Genomic DNA, 18,716 nt, shown 5'->3' on the forward strand with positions numbered 1-18,716 from the left:
GTCCCCAAATAGAAAAGTAAAACAGATGTTATTTTTAAAGAAGGAAGAAATGAACTTCGTCTTGCTTTTTGTTTTTTTGACCGCGCACTCAGAGTATTTGAAGTGGAAGAGAAAAGGAACTTTGCCACCGTGGTTCCACTGGGGCTCGAACCCAGGACCTTCTGCGTGTAAAGCAGACGTGATAACCACTACACTATGGAACCTTCCCGGTAGAGCGGTGGCATCATTAGCTTATTCATAGTCTCACATCCGAAACAGCGCCTCCGCTCAAAACCCGCCCCTCGGCCGGAGCTCCACCTCCGCCGTGGCTCCGCCCCACTTGCCGGAGAGGGTGTTCGCGGCCAAGTCCCCGGCTCTGGCTGTGGGGTCTGGGCGGTTCGCTCAACCTGCCCACCACGTTCGTCACCCCTGTGACCAGGGCGAGGCCAGGGCTGGGGTTACCCTCCTGAGGGCCGCGCCGCTAGTCAGCCGTCCCAAACTTTCTCTCAGCTGCGAGGTCGGCGGGACCCGCCCCGCGGGCGGAAGCGGACGGTGCCGCGGCCACGACCGCTCTTGGCAGCTTCCCTCAGCTCCGGAGGGACCCGCGCTCCCCGCGTTTAGCCCTGGGCACCCTGAGCCGCTGCCCGCAGCGCTGGGGGCCTTAGTCCGGAGCAGGGCGGACAGGAGTGCCACTTAGAGCCAAAGATTCAGGCAGCGCTGGGTTTGGGTGTGGGCCGGGGGTCACTGTCTTACAGGCATTTATGTTGCGGGGGTTGGAAGAGGCCGCTGGGCCCCTTGCCCGAGGATGTAGGCTCCTAATGCTCCCTGACATTTTCACAGCATTCCTCCTCTCCCCCCCGCCCCCAGCCGCCCACGGGGGCTGGAAGTTGCAGGACTTTAGTTGGCCCCTCTTTGTCTGGGCTGGGGGGGAGGGGGAAGGGCGGTGTAGACGGGCCACCCCTTTCCGGCTGAGGGTGATGAAGCGGGACCCGCCGCAAGATTTGAGGGGCCCAGTACAAAATGAAAATGCCAGGTTCCTTGTTCATGAGTTACTCGGAACTCCAAAACGGTGATAAGCAGAGCATTGAGCCCAGCGCCGGACCCTGCGACTGCACAGGCCGCGGCCCGCGAACCTGTGGCTGTGCTTCCCGGACTGTGGGCCCCGGTAAGGTGCTGGAACCCTCCACTACGAAGGGCTCCTGTGTGGTCTCGCTTCTTAGTTTTCATTGTCAGTGTCCTTTGCCGTCCCCAGTGCTTTTGGGTGGATCTTCGTCATCGTCCTAGGATTGCTCACCACCCTCAAGCTTGAAAACCCACCGAAAACCACTTGGCGGGCGTTTTTAAGTGCCGAGTTGAACATGGCTGAAGGCTGGGGCTGTCTTTTTCCCTGGCGTCTTCCCCTGAAGCCGGCAGAATGACGGAGAAATGGTACTGATTGTATGAAAGCATCCCCTTCAGCCAATTCCAGTCTTCCTGAAAAGACCCCTGAAAGAAACAGGTGGGTGGAAGGCATACTAATCTGGGAGGCATAATCTGGATTCTAGTCCTGCCCTGGTTACTCATTTGCTATGTGCTCTTCAGTTCACCTCCCAGGCCTCAGTGACCTCCTCTGTAGAAATGCATGGGTTGGAGTAGACACCCCTACTTTCCCTCTGGGTCTAAATGTTATCCTTCCTTTCCAGGTGGGCAGATGGAGGCCGTTACCTGCCATGTATGTTTTCCGCAGGAGTAGAGGCAGGCCTGCAGCTGGTGCTTGGGTTCTCTACTACCAGGCTTCCTACCTCCTACTGAGCTCCCCGTAATATTCATCATGGGGCCCGTTGCAAAATGCCTTTTTGTTGATACCTTTCTCGAGGCCTCTTGAGCACTTGATGCAGATGACCACGAGTGGATAGCCACCAGCAGGAGGATGGATTCACGAAAGCTCAACGTTTCCTGCTAGTCCATGACCCATAATGACTCCCAGGATGCCCAACAGTAAGTATATCCCACCTGTTTCCAAACCTCTGTCGGTGCAGAACAAGGCTGCCGCGAATTAGGCCTGAAATAACACTCACAGTTGTGTTTTGGTTTTTCTCTAGGGAATGCTTTGCTTGTCCCCAGCTTTCTGTCTGCCCTTGCTCTAAAGGATGGGTTCTCTGAGTGCAAGCTTTGGCCAAGTTCCCACACACGCCCCACGTAGAAAAGAAGCTGGTGCACCTCTGATGCATGCCACATAGGTTCCTGCCTTTAGTGAAAAACTCCTGTGCCTTTTTTCCGTTCTGACAAGGAGGGAGACTTTTGTTCCACTTCCACTTCCCCGCTGCCCTCAAAGTATAGTCACAATCTCTATTGTTTACAAGCACTTTCACATACACTCCTGTGAGGTAGCCATGAAAAGTATTACTCTCTTCATGTTTCAGCTGAGGCAGTTAAAGCCGATGAGTCTGAATGCCTTGCTTGAGACCATTCCGCTTCTACTCAGTCTTCTGCTACCTAAGTGATTTCAGGAGGCCCATGTCTGCAAAGGCTACATGTTATTCCCTTAAGAGTGCCCTTGATTTCTTGTAATATTTCGTATGCACTCAGGGAGATAATGGATACCTTTTATTTTTTTCCTTTGTAATTTTATTTTGGTTTTTTTTTTTTTTTAAGATTTATTTATTTATTTGAGAGAGGGAGAAAATCTTGAGCGGACTCCCTGGAGAGCATGGAGCCTGAAGCGGGGCTCGATCTCACGCCCCTGAGATCAGGCCGTGAGCCAGCACGAAGAGTCAGATGCTCCGCGGACTGAGCCACCCAGGTGCCTCTCCTTTGTAATTTTAAGATGAAGTCCTCAAAAGCAGGAAACAAACGCCTACCTGGAAACAACCATTGGTGACTTTCACCTTGAAAGCGTCAGTGTCATGGACAGCCTTTCAGATGGCCACAGTTTTGCTTGGCACTTCAGGCAGTTCATTCAGATTTGTGAGGCCTGTTCCCCCGAGGTAAGCCCAGAAGCATCTGAACAACTGTAAGTCAAATCCATCAACAAACTAGTAAATAAGGACTAGAAGTCCCTTCAAACTTTGGAGTCTCCTGATTTCTCAGACGTTTGGTGTGGCTTCCCCAGCGCATGGCTTTACTGATGGAGAGCAACTCAACCAAAGAAACCACCACCCCAAACACTGAGCTGACTTAGGAAGCTGTTTATCTGATTGCATTTAGAAATGGTTATAATCTGTCTTTCAGTATCGTGCTCCAGTATTTACTAAGAAAATAAGTCATTACCTTAGAATGTCAGCTCACCTTAATTTTCTCCCTTTTGAAGCTCAAGTTTGAAACATTTGAAATTAGCTTATTGGAATGGATATTTGATATTCGTTGCTCTTTGCCCACCTATCTTTTCATAGTCATTTATATTCCTCTGTCTTCTCACCCGGCTCAACTTCTGTGGTCATTTTTAGCACTCGTTTGCCCTTTTGTTGCTTGTTCTTGTTGACAAAACCACAGTCTGTCAAGTCCAGCTCTCTCTGTACTCTCCCCTTGTATATGGCCCAGAGACGAACACATATCCAGGTCAACTGATTTCACACTAAATTCTTGACTACTTACCTCAAGTGAACCCTTAATGTAGCCTAGAATTGCATCTATGTCCTTCATTCTCCTCTTCTCCCAAAGGACAGTTTCCTATCTTCTCTCCCTGAACTTCCTGTACCTCCTTCCCCAGCCTCTCAGCTGATGAACTGGTTTTCAGTAAAGAGTTGGAAGCCCTGAGAAGAGAACTTCCACGAGTCCCCACCACCGCTGCGCACCCGCTGGTATCTGCGTGATCACAGATCTACACCAGGCCTCTTCTGTAGATCAGGGCTTCTCAACAGCTGTGTTGACATTTGGGACTGAGTAACTCTCGGTCGTGGGGCTCGTTCTGTGCCCCGTAGGATGCCTCACCGCATCCCCGGCCTCTACCCACTAGATGCCCCAGCACCCGTCCCCCCAGTTGTGACCACCCAAAATGTCTCCTGGTTGGGGTGGAATCTTGGGGGCCATTTGGTGATGTCTGCAGACACTTTCCGTTGTCACAGCGTGGGTGCCGGGGTTGGTGTGCTGCCAGCGTCTCGGGGGTGGAGCCGGGGCTGCTGTGAAATACCCTGCCGTGCACGCAACGGCCCCTCACGGCCGAGCTTACCCGCTCCCGAATGTCCCTAGTGCCGTGCTTGAGAAATCCTGCCCTAGACGAATTGTCCGCCTTCCCCTTGAAATCCAGCCCGCCACCTGCTCTTGCCTACTCCAGGAAATCACTCCAACAAGTCCCCTTTCTCCCACGTCTTTATTTACCTTCCCTGTCGTCTCCTTCTGGTGAACCTGCGAGCGCACCGTAATGTCTCTCAGCATTAAAACGAGCTCTTGATCCCCTTTCTGCCTCCAGCTAGTTCAGGGGTGTTTTTTGTTGTTGTTGCTCTCCTTTGCAGCAGAACTCCTAGGAAGATGTGTCTGTAGGCACTCCCTCCGATGCCTCTCCTTTTGGAAGCGCTTTCCCCTCCTGGCTTTTAGGATACCGCCCTCCCCCGATCTTTGTTTCCCTTCGCAGTCACTTTTGCACCTGGACTTCTTCTCTGTTCGTTCCCACCACCTGGATGGCCTATCAGAGCTGCTGCAAAGCTCCTGACGGCCACCTTCCGTCTGCCCCCCTCTCTCTGCTTTATCTCAGATAAGAGCAGCTTCATTTTCCCACCTATTGAGGCCCAAAACTTTGAATCATACTTGATTCTTATTTTCCTCATACCCCAGATCTAATCCTATTAGCAAATCCTCTTGGCTTGCCCTTCAAGACCTAGGTAGAATCTGATCAGTCACTTTCTGCGTCTCCTCTGCTGCCACACCAGTCAAGGCCTTCATCCCATTGGGCCTGGGTCATCGCCGAACACCTCATATCCTGGCCTCCCAGCTTCTGCCCTTTCCTCCCTACGGACTATTCTCTGCACAGTAGCCGGAGTGACCATTTTAAGAGGTAAGTTAGATCATGTCACTCCTCTGCTCAGAACCCTCCAATAGCTCCTCACCGTAGCTGGAGTGAAAACCAAGGCCATACAGTGGCCCGCAAGGCCCTGTGTGGTGTGCCCTTTCCCCTGTCCGTTACCTCTCGGATCACAAATCCTATTACTTTGCCTTTTCTTTTACTGTGTACTCCAGCCACACTTGGCTGCTTGCTGTTCTTCAAACACACTGGGCCTCTCTGCCTCAGGGCCTTTGAACCTGCTGTTTTGTCAGCCTTGGGTGCTCTTTTCCTAGGCCAGCCCATTGCTCACTCTCTCACCTTGCTCAGGTATTTGCCCAAATATCTTGTCAGCAAGGCCTCTCTTGGCTGCCCTACTTATAATTACTCTTTCCGCCCCTTCTTCATACTGGAGATGCAGTATCCCCCCTTTCCCTGCATTATTTTTCTTTGTAACACTTACTCCCATCTCATTTGCCGGATATTTACTTACTCATTCTGTTGCTTGTCCTCCGCCATCCTCAACCAGAATGAAAGTTCCATGAAGGTGTGGATTTGGTTCTGTTCATTGTTACGTTCCCCAGAGCCCAAGTAGTGCCCGATACATAGTAAGGGTCCAATAAATACGTCTCGAATGAATCTCTTCAGGGTTGGGGATGACTCAGGCGGGGTCAGTTACCCCCAATCAGAGCTGATCCTGGGGCTTTTACCTGCACTCTGAGAAGAGACATTTCTTTGTTCCTCGATCCTTGACTTGAACGTGAGGTTATCCAGAGGCTGGAGGTTCTGCTGCCGCCTGATTATTGCGGTGTGTCAGACCGGACTCTTAGTTGCATAGAGCAGAACCCTCTTGTTCCCAGTACTCACTGCTCTTCCCCGTGTGGGATTTTTACACCCTTCCCCCCCGCCATAGGCTTGACCGAGTGACTTGCTTTGGCCGATCAATGTGGGCAGAAGCACAAGTGTGAAGAGCCAGCTGGTGATTGGCTACTTCAGTGTTTCCCCTTTGCTATGGGAACAGCAATGCTCAGAGAGAGGTTGGCCTGAGTCTTAGAGAAAAGACCCCAGGTGACGGAACTGCAGCCAACCTACACTGGCCATGGCACCAGAGTGAAAAGTAAACCTTGATCATGGTAAGCCACAAAGGTTTTGGGTCGTTTGTTACCAAAACCTAACATCATCTAAGTGGATTCAACACTTCTGCTGGTTTCACAAGAAAATGAGTTTATTAAAAGATAGTCGGTGGTGCAGAGTGTCTCCAAAAAGGCCTCAGAGACTCCAAAGCCGGGAACAATGTCTTAATCTCACCGCGGGGCTGCACTTTGCCAAGACGCCCACTGCTCTCCCTCTGAGTACAGAGGCAGCAACTCCAGCCAGTGATGGGGCCCTGCGTCTCGGAAAACTGAACCCCTCTGTCACTAACGTTGTCACAAGATGGATTTCATAACCCCTTGACCCCTTGTGCTGCCCTCTTAAGTGAGGTCTCTGGCGGAGCCTAAGTTACATCCCTGTGCTCTTGCCCGGAGAGAGGCTGGGAAAGTGAACGTCTTGTTTCTCCTTTGAGGAGGTGGGGGTCAAATGTGGCGAATGGAGAAGTTAGTGAACACGAAGCATGAAGACATCTGCTGCCTGCCTGAAGCCCAAGCACGGAGCAAGGGGTGAGAGCTGAGAAAGAGAACGATTGGATGCCGTCCTGGCAGGCCTCCAGCAAGCCAAGCCTTACACACGCCTATTGACGCCTCAGTTATTGGAAGAATGCATTCCTGGTTTTGCTTAGGCCAGCTGGAATTGGTTCACTGACACTTGCAGTAGAAGGAGTCCTGATGAGTCATCTAAAATGGGTGGGCATCAGCACAGTGGCTGGCGGTGCTGTCCTGTCTCAGATACTTGGAAGTTTTGGTCGCCCTCAGTTCCCAGGAAATGGGGAAACAGCCTCTTCCGGCAGGGCAGGCTTTTGGTTTCAGTGCATCTTGGGAGCCAACAGGTCTCAAACATAGCGGGGTACTTGCTCACATGGAGCACGGTAGCCAGGACACATAGAGGTCGAGAGTGGGCAACACATCTGGGGTACTGTTGGTTGCTTACCCCCAATTCATTCTTCTTCTTTTCCTCAGTAATAAAGATAAGAATAAACCCTTGTATAGTACTTGCTATGTATTAGAGACCATTCTAAACTCTTTGCTCAGATTAACTCATTTAATCCACACAAGAACCCTGAGAGAAAAGGTTGTTATGCCTGGCTTACAGATGAGAAAATGGAGGCATAGAATAATTAAGTGACTTGTGGAAGTTGTACAGCTAGTAAATAAAGGAGCAGGGCTTTACACCCAGGCCATCTGGCTCCATGGGCTGCATTTAACCTCTACACTGCACTGCCTGATTTTGTTTCATTTGGCAATGTAGCCAGCTAAAACAGCTTGATTTCCCAGGCTCCCTTGCAGCTGAAAAAGACTGCGAGGCACAATTCTGGCCATGAGATGTTTGGAAGCAGGGGGGCTTCCAGAACCATTTCTTTAAAAGAAGGTAGACTCAGGTGGTATGCCTCATTTTGCCCTTAGTTGTTTACTTTCTGCCTGGAATGCGAATGTGGATGTTGGATGTAGAGCAGCCACTTTGTGAACATGAGTTGACAATTCTGAATAAGAAAGCTATGTGACTTGGCTGAAGGAAAGAAGGTGCCTGGGTCCCAGCCCCAGATTTCATACTTCCAGATTCTTTGTTTCATGTGAAAAATAAAACCCCTAATTTGTAAGGCCATTGTTTAGTAGGAGTTTCAGTTACATGAAGGGGAAATATATACCTACCGATTCAACACTTCCACATTTCTCACCCTCAGATGTCTCCGGTATCATTTTGGCAATGTCTCTAATCTGCCCACCAGCTACTGAGGGACTGCTCTGTGTTGCAGTCTCTTGGTAGAAGTTGTTTATTATTACATGTCTGCAATATGTCTAGGAGCACAGCACTGGGTAGTGTGGGAGGTGGTTTTGTTGTTTTTTTTTTTTTAAGTGTATGACATGCCCCATCTCAAGGGGTTTGAAGAACATTAATTCACCCAAAGGACTGATTTGTTCCAAGCTGTTAATGGATGATAATGGTTTGATGTTGTTTTCCTAACTCAGGAAGTTATTGAATTTTAATAGACCCTGTCTCCTCTCTCTTAAAGTAGAGACTCAAGAGAAGACAAAGGGGAGAGGGGGACAGGGTGATATGTGAAAAGCCTAACAGTAAAGATGGCCTTACCTGGTGTTCCTCTCAGCACCAGCTATCTCTAAAATCACCCACAGTCACATCCAATCACAACCAATGAGCTTAAATTTGGTAGAGATGGCCACCCAGGAGAGGAATAGATCAGATCAAAATACTTTGTCTCCACCTCCCTCTTTTATATGTCTTGAAACACCACTGGTTTCTAAAGTCACTCCCCTGGGACTTTGTAACTGAGCACAGAACAATTTGGCCACTCCCCTCTCCTACAGAACCCCACTTAAAAGGAAATATCTGGTAGCAAGATCTAGCCAGTGCTAATTGTTGACAGAAATGAAATCGGTTATTCCCTCCACTTGCCCAACACTTACTGTCTTCTTTAGATTTACAAGGTGATTCAACAGTGCGTACAATGGGACTCTAAGTTGTTCCTCATAGTCCGATGGAAAGATTTCAAGAGTGATGCAGGTGTTAAACAAAAATTATGGGTTTTTATTAGTGATTTTAAATATTTGTGATTTGAGGGGGAATATAATTAGGGTATAGTCTGAGGGCTAATGTAATAATAAAACCAATTAGCAGGTTGTTTAACTCAGTTAGAGGCTATCTGCAGGCCAGCAGCTTTCCTCTGATAAATCCTGTTAAAATGCAGTGGGTTCTATTTTGTGCAGCATGAGCAGGCTGCCATGACAACTGTCTGTGAATATTATTTCAGTATTAGTTACAGGTTTCCAGTGTCAGTCTCTGGGTCCAACGTTCATTCTAAAACCCAAATACACATCTATTCTTAAAGGAGTTGTCCTGGACATGTTTTTAAAAAAAACAAAACAAAAATAAAACACTTTCAATTACCTGGGTTTTTTCTTTTGGAAAACAAATATGAAAGAATTTGCACAGTTGCAAATTGCAGATTTTATTGCTTGGTTCCTTTCTTTCGGAAAGGCGATTTGGATATGAATTTACATTGTACTTGACCTTAGATTCGATTAAATAGATGCAGCAGGCAAGAGTTTGGAAAGTTTAAAGTCTATAATCCTTATGTTAAATTATTCTTTTTTTTTTTTCTTTCTTTCCCCATCTGACAGTGTCAGAAGGAATCTTGTGGTCGCAAGTGACAGAGGATTGAATCCAAATCAAGTTGGCAAAACCAGTCTCAAATGAATGTGACTTGAAAATTCGTAAGGTAAAATTTCATGCAGAGATTTCCGATGGAAGGCTCCAGCCCCGTTTCCCTGCCCTCTACTGGTCACCCTTCTCCAGGTGCCAGTTGTACCCCTCACACCGGCACACCCGCTGTCCTCATGGTGACAGCCTTGCTCAGAGCACCACACCTGGGGCGTGACAGTGAGTCTGTGTCCCAGCGCTCTCTCCAGGAGCCCCGAGATTCACTTATATTGCCAGTCTTCAGCTACATGCCCACCTGAACACTCTTTTTTGCCAAGTAAAATTGAGGTGCTCACTGCCTGAGGCCTGAGTTAAGGGCCCAGCCCTTGACAATCACTGTTATTTGGGAAGGGGGCTCATGCTGATTGGCTTAAGCCCATCAGGGCCTATACATTTTTTTTTTTTTAAGATTTTATTTATTTAAGAGCAAGAGAGAGAGCGAGCGTGCGCATGAGCTGGGGGAAGGGCAGAGGGAGAGAAAGAGGGATAAGCAGACTCCCCGCTGAGCAGGGAGCCCGATGTGGGGCTCCATCCCAGGACCCTGAGATCATGACCTGAGCCAAACGCAGATGCTTAACTAACTGAGCCATCCAGGCGCCCCCAGGGCCTATACTTAGAGTACGGGGTGATGTCAATGCCATGGAAACCACAGGGCTGAGAAGAGGGAGAGGGTTGATTTCAAAAAGGAAAATTGGGGTACTATTGCAAGGAAGTGAGGGGAATACTTGCTAGCCATCTGGTTAGGGCACAGAATGCTGTGCAAATTATAATAGTAACAACAGCTAACCTTTATTGAATACTAACGATGAGCTAGGCACTACTCAAACTGTTTTATAGGTATACTGGTTAGAGAATGTGTGTGGCTTCAGGTAATAAGGTAAGTGAAATAGCAAGGACTTAACACAGAGCAGTTCGTTTTTATCCCATGTGATATGAAGTCACGAGACCATGTCTCCAGCTCATCTTTCAACCTTTCTGCATTATCATTCTCACCATGAGGCTGTCTTCCTAATGTTCACAAGAAGGCTGCTCCTCCTTTAGACTTCGCATCCTGGTTCCAGGCAAAGAGGAAAGGGCTCATGTCAACTGAATCTTGTCTTTTTTTTTTTTTTTCTTAATCAGGAAAATAGCTTTTCTGGGAGCCTCAGCCAGTAGATTTCTGCTTACATCCTGCTGTCCAGATCTGTGTCACATGACCACCCCTAACTGCAAGGGAACCTAGCCAATCAAATTTTGTTGGCTAAGCCCATTGCCACCTAGAACAAAATTGAGATTTTACTTGTAAGGAAGAAAGGGAGAATGGATATTGGTTAGGCAACTAACTAGGCTGCCATGATATATATTAACTCATTTATTCCTTACTTTAAACCAGTGTGGTGGTACTATTACTCTCCCAGTTTTCCTTTTCCTTTCCCTTCCTTCCCTTTCCCTTCCTTCCCTTCCCTTTCTTTTCTCTTCTTTTCTTTTCTTTTCTTTTCTTTTCTTTTCTTTTCTTTCTTTCTTTTATATCCCAGTTTTCTAAGAAACAGGCACAGAGAGGTAATGTAATTTCCTCAAATTCACACGCAGCTGTTAAGTAGCAGAGCTGATATTTTTATGAAATAACAAGAACTTACTCCTGGTTCCCTTTCCTAATCCTCCTACTCTTCCGTGCACAGAAGACTTCATTTTTAATTTTTAAAAACTGACAATAGGCCCTATATTTCACAACCTTCTCAGGAAAAATAATCCATAGAAATCTTGGATCTCTCACCAACTTGTTTTCGTAGTGTCTTTTTCACATAGCCACACCAACAGGAACATGACATATCAGCAGGAATTGTGTTTGGTAGTAAGAAGCAGACCTAAAAGGGAGGCAATGGGGAGGAAAAATCTTTCTATACCCGTCAAAGTTCTTCCTGCTTGTCTAAGAATTGAACTGACATGAAGCAGATTAACAGGAGAAAATAAAACTGAATTATGTACATGCAGGAAATCCACACAGACGTGAGATCCCAAAGACAGGCGTGATGAGGTCTATATGTCATCCTGAACCAAGGAGAAGGGGGCAGGAGCTTGGGACTTCAAAGGGAAGGGAAGCAATTCACAGGAAGATGAAAAGAGTAAATGCTGGGCAAACAAATGTTTGCTGGGCCGCTCGGAAACAATGGGACATAGAGAGGAATTTGATTAAACAGGCCTTGCTAGGTTCCTTCGTGCCCACTGTACCTGGTTCACATCATGATACAGTTAGCTATGGTGACAGCTCTCTTCCTGGAGCAGGTCCTCTATCTAAATTCTTTTACGCAGTTAGGGGGAAGGTTGAAGTTTCTTTATGTGTCTTTTGGGGCCCCAATTGTTTTTAGCTGGAAATAATCTGTGTGTCAAAGGGGCACATTTTGGGGTGGCCTGCCTCTGTCCCCTGCAAAGGTTATTTTCATCTCATGTGATATAAAATCCAGAGCTTCATTCAAAAATAAAGTGAACCTGTTAAAGAGTCATTACACATGTAGAAGTTTCCTATCCTCAGTTACATCAGGTTAATTTATATGACGTTTCCTTAAAACTGCTTTGTAAATCAGAAATTCACTCTGTAAGAATAACAATCCAGCTCACTTGGGTAAATCAATGAAATGTCACGACATTACTAATACCTCAGTTTGCTTATAATTTTTATTTCTCTCGTTCTTTCCAAATATTTGAGATCCTTAGCTTATGGCATTATTTTATTTATATATCACAACACTTTTATTTTTTGTTTTGGTAATACTACTGAATTGATCAGAAAAATCATAAGAACATTGTAGAATGTAGTTTGACTTTAAAAGTTATGAAGGAGTGGGTTCACAAAGAAATGGAGATTTAAACAAATAAAAATCATACTGTGTTAGAGAGCAGTGCCACTCAAAGCATGTTTCACTATCACTTGGGAGCTTATTAGAAATACAGATTCGTGAGCACCACTCCAGACCTATTGAACCAGAACCTCTAGGGGCCAGGCCCAGGAATCTGTGTTTTAACAAAATCTCTAGGTGATTTATAAGCACATTAAAGTGTGAGAAGCGTTAGGGAGTTTTATGTAAATGAGACTCACAGATCTTGTACTCTTTGGAATATTGGCAAAAATACTAACTGCATGTTTGGTAAACTTAAAACCTATATTAAACCCTAGATTCTCCTTTGGACGTTCCTAAATCATAGATTTCAGTTATTTACTCCAGGTCACTACTCTTAAGGGCATGCTTGTCTCCTTCCCCCTATCAACACCTTCACCTAACTCATCCATAGTTGTCTTTTAGATGTCAGGTTAAAGCTTACTTTCTCTGATAAGCATTTATTTGCTTGACCTCCTGACTCACTCTCATAATATATGTACTTTTCCTTTGCAATTTCACATTTATTTTTATGAGTATTTAATTAATGTTTACTTCCCCCACTAGGCTATAAACTTCATGAGGGAAGGGAACTCGTCAGTTCTGTTAACTGGTATATCCCCAGGGTCTAGAACAGCGCCTGGCACACCTTGGATGCTCAACAAATATTTGTTGAATAAATAAATGAATGAAACCAAGACAAGAAAAAGTGCTCTTAAAGAAAATTCTCTGAAAACTTTTTTGAAGGCTTCACAATGAGCACTTAGTCCTCTCGGGCAATAACAGCAAGGGTTTGAAAAGAAAGCCATGGATCTTTCCCAGGCCTTGTTTTAGCTAATACTTTCGACGTTCCTCCAGGAAACCAACTGTTCTTTGTTTTCTGTGTTCATGATGCAAAAATGGTTGAGGAAGGCAAATGGTGGCAGAAAGAAAGCTTGAGGAACCTGGAATCTGTCTTTCCGATAAACAGGAAGTGGTTCTCTCATCCAGCTTGTGTTGTTCACATTCTGTTGGCAGGTACTGTCATGTCTGCATCTGACATTGTGGGGTTGCTAAGGCAACCTATTAAAGAATCATTCTAGAATTTACCTCTGGAAAATTCCAGGTGAAGCTGAGGAATTCTCTTTAAGTAAGACCTATAAGTGTGACAATGGATAGTATCCTGAGCCTGCAGGTCAGGCTGAAAGATTCAGCAACCAACAAAGTGAAGATCTAGGGTCTATTTTCCTTGAACCAGTGCAGAACTGATAAAACTTAGAGAGAAGGGTAAGAATGCTTAATGGAGCAGATGAGTTGAATGAAATCTGGGTAGGCATGGAACCATCTGATTGAAAGTTAGCTTTCTTCCTCTGTTTGTTTAACGAACCCTGGTAAACTCTATGCTTTGTGTATGGAATTTATCATACTTTAATATGTATTTTATTTACTTTACTGTAATTTATATTTGGGCGATCTTTATAGGGTGGAGGGGAGTCACCTTGATGTAGAAGGAGTATTGGCCACCAAATCGTAAGACTGTAATGTTGGGGAGGCCACCTAACTTCTGTGGGCCTCGTGTCCTCTCCTATAAAATGAAGGACCTTTCTGAGCAATTCCAGAGGACCAGAGCGTCTTACCACATCACAGGCTCACCTGCGACAGAGCTCTAGGCCAAGAAGCTCAAGACGATCTTGCAAGGGGACTCCACCGTGTGCCTAGATCAGTTTTGCCCAATTTCCAGGGCCTGGATATGAAAGGCAGTTGCATAAATGTATATTCTTGTTTTATTTTTGTCTTGGAATGGCAGATTATAGCTCCTGCAGAGGGAAAATAAGAAGAAGTAAGAAATTACCATTACTCTGCCATTGACTCATGCTAGATGTCAAACTGAGATACATGCAAAACGCAAGCACATACAAGCTAAAGGAACAGATTGTGGCAATATTTAAAAATATCACAACTCTCTAAATAAGAACAGTTCTGATAAGCCTATTTGGCATTCATGCAGAACACCCATAACTCTGAAGAATCTGAATTGTACATTGCCAAGGTAAATTACTTCTACACGGTAATTATAGATGCAAGTATATTGGATTATATGAGAATACCTGTTTCCCTTGGTTTACAGATACCCCTCTCTCCTGGGCCTCTTCCTTTCCAGATTGTTGCTTTTTTAGTCTCCTTTGTTCCTTCCTCCTCCTCCTTTCCTTTAAATGTCTCCATTCCCCAGGCTTCTGCTTTCGCCCCTCTTGCCTTCTTTCTCTACAAGCTCTCCCTGGCTGTTTCATCTTCTCCAACCGCTTTGATTGTCGTCCATAACCCGATGACCTCTTAATGAGAATCTGTAGACCTGATTTATTTCCTGGGCTCTACACTCAGGCTTCTGCTGCCGCCCGGACATGTGAACTTGTTATTTTTCTCCACCTCCCCTTCCTGTCCTACCCCTGGACCCGCTAACACTCTCCCACAGTTAATGGCATTGCCCACTAGACAGTAAATGACCAGAGGGCAGAGATGGTGTCTGTCTTGTCCACACGGTACACGCAGCACTCAGCATCATGCCTGGCATATGGTAGACACCCAGTAAATATCGAAGAAGTGATTAACCCCTCTATTATTTCAAACTAGAAACGTCCCTCACTCCCTATACCCAGTCCGGGACCTGTGGGATTTATTACCGGAAATCCTTTCACATTGGGCCCCTCCTCTGCAACCCCCCACCCACTTTAATCCAGCCCTTCTCATCTCCTGGATTGTTGCCAGGGCTTCCTTGTTGGTCTTCCTGTGGCTGGCTTTTCCCCAGTCCCTCATCATCTGACCGGCAGAGTGATCTTCCTCAAGCTTGAATCTAATCAGATTACCCTCAGGCTTCCCATCGCTTAGAAATCCAGTTCGCAGTGGTAGCCTCACACCGAATCCAGTCCTTGGAGCCTGTATGGTGTTTTGAGAAGACGAGAATGACTCCATTTCGTTGATTCTAAGATGTCCATGTTTTTCACATTTTCGCACCTCTGAGATTGGAGTGTGTCTTAAAATCGATAGACTGTCATGGTTTGATGGGTGGCTTTTTTTCTTTCTTCTTGGTACGTAAAATAATGATGTACCTTATAATCGATGGCACCCTAAATTTGCAGAAATATACTGACATTTAAAAGTAGGGAGATTTTACATAAAAATATGTTCAGCTTCTCTTGAAAAATTACATTGGGCAACGCTGGGCCGGGATTTCTGCATGGCAGCCTAGGAGGGAGCTACCAGTAAGTAGCAGCTGCCTCACTTAGACGAGAACTCTCTAGAATGTCCCATCGCTTCCACCTAGGCTGCTTTATTCATTTATCTTACCTGCCCCAGCCCATGCGAGCATTTGAAATTGTAATCCCTGACTGATGAGTTAAAATGTGAATTCTTTGTTATGGTTTACAAGAATGATCACAGCTGGCACCAACCTACCTCGCCCATGTACTATTGGAGTCTAGAAGGATATCAGTTCTGCCAGGGCAAGTGGGGAAATACTTCATAGAACATGAAAGGAGGGAAAAGGCATTCCAGGGAGCGTGGGAGCATGTTATATTTGAGTAATGTTTCCTGAGACTGGGGGGTTAGGGGCGTAATAGAGCAGGGGATGGCGAGGGACACGGGCCTGTCCACAAATAATTTCAAGAGCTACCTCTGTACCTGCACCTCCTGTCTTGAAATTACTTGTGGACAGACCTGTGTCCCTCGATCAACCATGAACCTGGAAGGGAGATGGATCTCTGCCTTGTAGCTAGGACATGCTCAGTTAAGTGCCGGTTGCATGAAGAATGGTTGGGGTGTGTTTTGTGGCTAGGATCTCTGTTTTTTGAGTTTTGCCCATGGCTAGAGAGCCAACGGTGACGTCGGAGGGAGGGGCCAGTGTTTTCCTTAGTGCTTGTAGTTTACAGTAGAAGGTGCTGCTTCTGGCTGGGACTTAGGGAGGCCCTTGGCAAAATCAGCCCGCAGGGACTTTTGTATCTTGCAGACCCCAAGGCACTAAACCAGAGCCAGATCTGAAGCTTTTTATTTTAAAATTCGTGTATAGTAAAATCGACTTGTACTGTTTTGTGAATCTGGACACATGGCTAGATTAGTGTAACCACCACCCTAATCAGGACACAGAACATTGCCCCCCAAACTCGCTCTTGCTATCCTCTTGTAGTCACCCCTCCCCCACCCATAAACCCTGACAACCACTGAGCAGTTCTACATCACTGTGGTGTTGTCTTCCCAAGAATGTCAGAGAAATGTATGTGACCTTTTAAGCGGGGTTCTTTGACTCAGCATAAGGCCTTTGAGATTCATCCAGGTTGTGTGTATCAAGAACCTGTTCCTTTTTCTTGTTAAGTAGTAGTTCGTTGTCCAGAGGTCCCACAGTTGTGCATCCGTTCGCCCACCGAAGGACATCTGCGTTGTTTGCAGTATTTGACCGTGTGAATCTGTGTATAGGCTTTCGTGTGAATATAAGCTTTCTCTAGAGTAAATAACCAGGGGTAGGATTGTGGTGTCGTATGGTAAAATGTATGTTCAACGTTACAAGAAACTACTGAACTGTTTTTCAGAGTGAATGCACCATTTTGCATTCTCACCAGCAAAGCATGAGAGTTCTAGTCGCTCCACGCCCTAACCAGCACTGGGTATGATTAGATTGTTTTTAACTGTCCTAATAGGTGTACTGTGTTACCTCATTGTGGCTTTAATTTGAATTTTTGCTTCCTCAAATCCAAGCCAGGGGAACTGGAGGGAAGAAAATGGCTAACTCACCACCAGTTTTGTGGTACTTCAAACTCTGATCTTCTTCCTCAGTCTTCCTTCTGCTACTTACTTTTCAGAGTCCTTGTGTTACTTGTTCATTGCTATGTAACAAATTACCAAAAACCTTAGAAGCTTAAAATGCACATTTATGATCTCACAGCTTCTGTGGGTTGGGAGTCCGGGCATGGCTTACCTGGGTCCTCACAAGCTGCTGCAGTCAACATGTTGGCTAGGCCACCGTCATTGGAAGGCTTAACTGGAGAAGGATCCACTTCTGATCTCACGTGGTTGCTGGCAGGATTCAGTTCCTTGAGGTCTGTTTGACCGGGGGCCTCCGTTCCTTGCTGGCTTTTGGTCAGAGACTTCCTTCAGTTCTCTGCCGTGTAGGCCTCTCCAACATGGCAGCTTACTTCATCAAAAGCACACAAGCTGTGAAGGCAATAGAGAGAGTCTGCTAGCAAGACAGAAAGTCACAGTCTCTTATAACATAGTCACAGAAGCAATATCTGAACACCTTTGCCATATTTTATTGATTAGAAGTCAGTCACTAACTAGGTCCAGCCTTACACTGAAGGAGAGGGGATTACACAAGAGCATGAATACCAGGAGGTGGGGATTATTGGGGGCCATCTTGGGTCTGTCTGCCATAGTCCTCAGATAGCTGCTTCATGGATCCTTCCAGGTGTCTTACAACTTCATTCTGTGGGAGAGACAAGTGAAGTGGGTAGAGTGCCCTTAGTCTACCCAGACTGCGACTCTATGAAGCTTTTTGATTTGATTTCTGAACATTCAGGGTTAATTTTAGGAGTTTGTTTGTTTGTTGTTTTTGACGTAAGCCATCTAGGACCAAGCTAGGGTTAGAATAAGCAGTGGTCAAAATTTAAATTCTCGGGGCGCCTGGGTGGCTCAGTCGTTAAGCATCTGCCTTTAGCTCAGGGCGTGATCCCGGGGTCCTGGGATGGAGCCCCACGTCGGGCTCCTCCGCTGGGAGTCTGCTTCTTCCTCTCCCACTCCCCCTGCTTGTGTTCCCTCTCTAGCTGGCTGTCTCTCTATCAAATAAATAAATAAAATCTTTTTAAAAAAATTTAAATTCTCATAACCATCAATCTTCTGTTTATTAAATTACAACCATGGAGAGCTCAACTTTTGTAGCCTTTTCAAAGCTGACCTTGTAAATTCCAACACATTATGACAGCTGTTTCAGCCTGTCATTGTGGCTGCTGACCAGGAGACCCCAACAGATATATCTGGCCAGCACTGGACGTTATGAATTTCTTTCCCTTGATAGTGAATTGCTACCCACATTTAATTTCTTTTAATGGCTTTCTAATGACTTGCCAAATCTGGCCTCTCTTTTCTCTTACTTAGTGTGGCTTTTCAATACCCAGGATTCATCCCTGGAAATATGCTTGATCCTTTCTCTTTATTGAAACTTGGTATTCCTTCCTTCTCTTTAAAAGGAAGTAGGCTCTTTAAATCAAGATTCTTTGAATGTTTTTGATTATGAACCTGTCACAGTACAAGCTTTTTGAAAATGGACCCCTAATATGGGTATATTAATGTATTTATAACTAATACTACTGAGTTCATATGTTGTGTACATTATCAAACATACATGAAAATAGGAAATTCAAAAAGAATTAAAAAATAGATAAAAATATGAGGCGCCCGGGTGGCTCAGTCATTAAGCATCTGCCTTCGGCTCAGGGCATGATCCTGGGGTCCTGGGATCGAGCCCTTCATTGGGCTCCCCGCTCCGCTGGGAGCCTGTTTCTTCCTCTCCCACTCCCCCTGCTTGTGTTCCCCCTCTC

At 45.9% G+C, this 18,716-nt stretch overlaps 1 protein-coding gene and 1 non-coding gene across 2 annotated transcripts in view; one reads left to right on the top strand and one right to left on the bottom strand.

Annotated features, from left to right (window-relative positions):
• Positions 1-130: 130 nt before the first annotated feature.
• On the bottom strand, positions 131-203 carry TRNAV-UAC (transfer RNA valine (anticodon UAC)). Its single transcript has one exon. It is a non-coding gene; the product is annotated as a tRNA-Val (tRNA).
• A 128-nt stretch (positions 204-331) lies between these two features.
• Positions 332-18,716, top strand: part of PPEF1 (protein phosphatase with EF-hand domain 1) — a 122,315-nt gene continuing 103,930 nt past the window's right edge. Inside the window, exons 1-5 of the mRNA XM_026480229.4 lie at positions 332-1,144; positions 1,232-1,477; positions 1,662-1,956; positions 2,614-2,945; positions 9,226-9,323. The gene's annotated coding sequence lies outside the window, so the exon portion shown is untranslated. The remainder of the gene's footprint in view (positions 1,145-1,231; positions 1,478-1,661; positions 1,957-2,613; positions 2,946-9,225; positions 9,324-18,716) is intronic.

Source organism: Ursus arctos, chromosome X, assembly GCF_023065955.2.
Source record: "Ursus arctos isolate Adak ecotype North America chromosome X, UrsArc2.0, whole genome shotgun sequence".
Lineage (NCBI taxonomy): Eukaryota > Metazoa > Chordata > Mammalia > Carnivora > Ursidae > Ursus > Ursus arctos.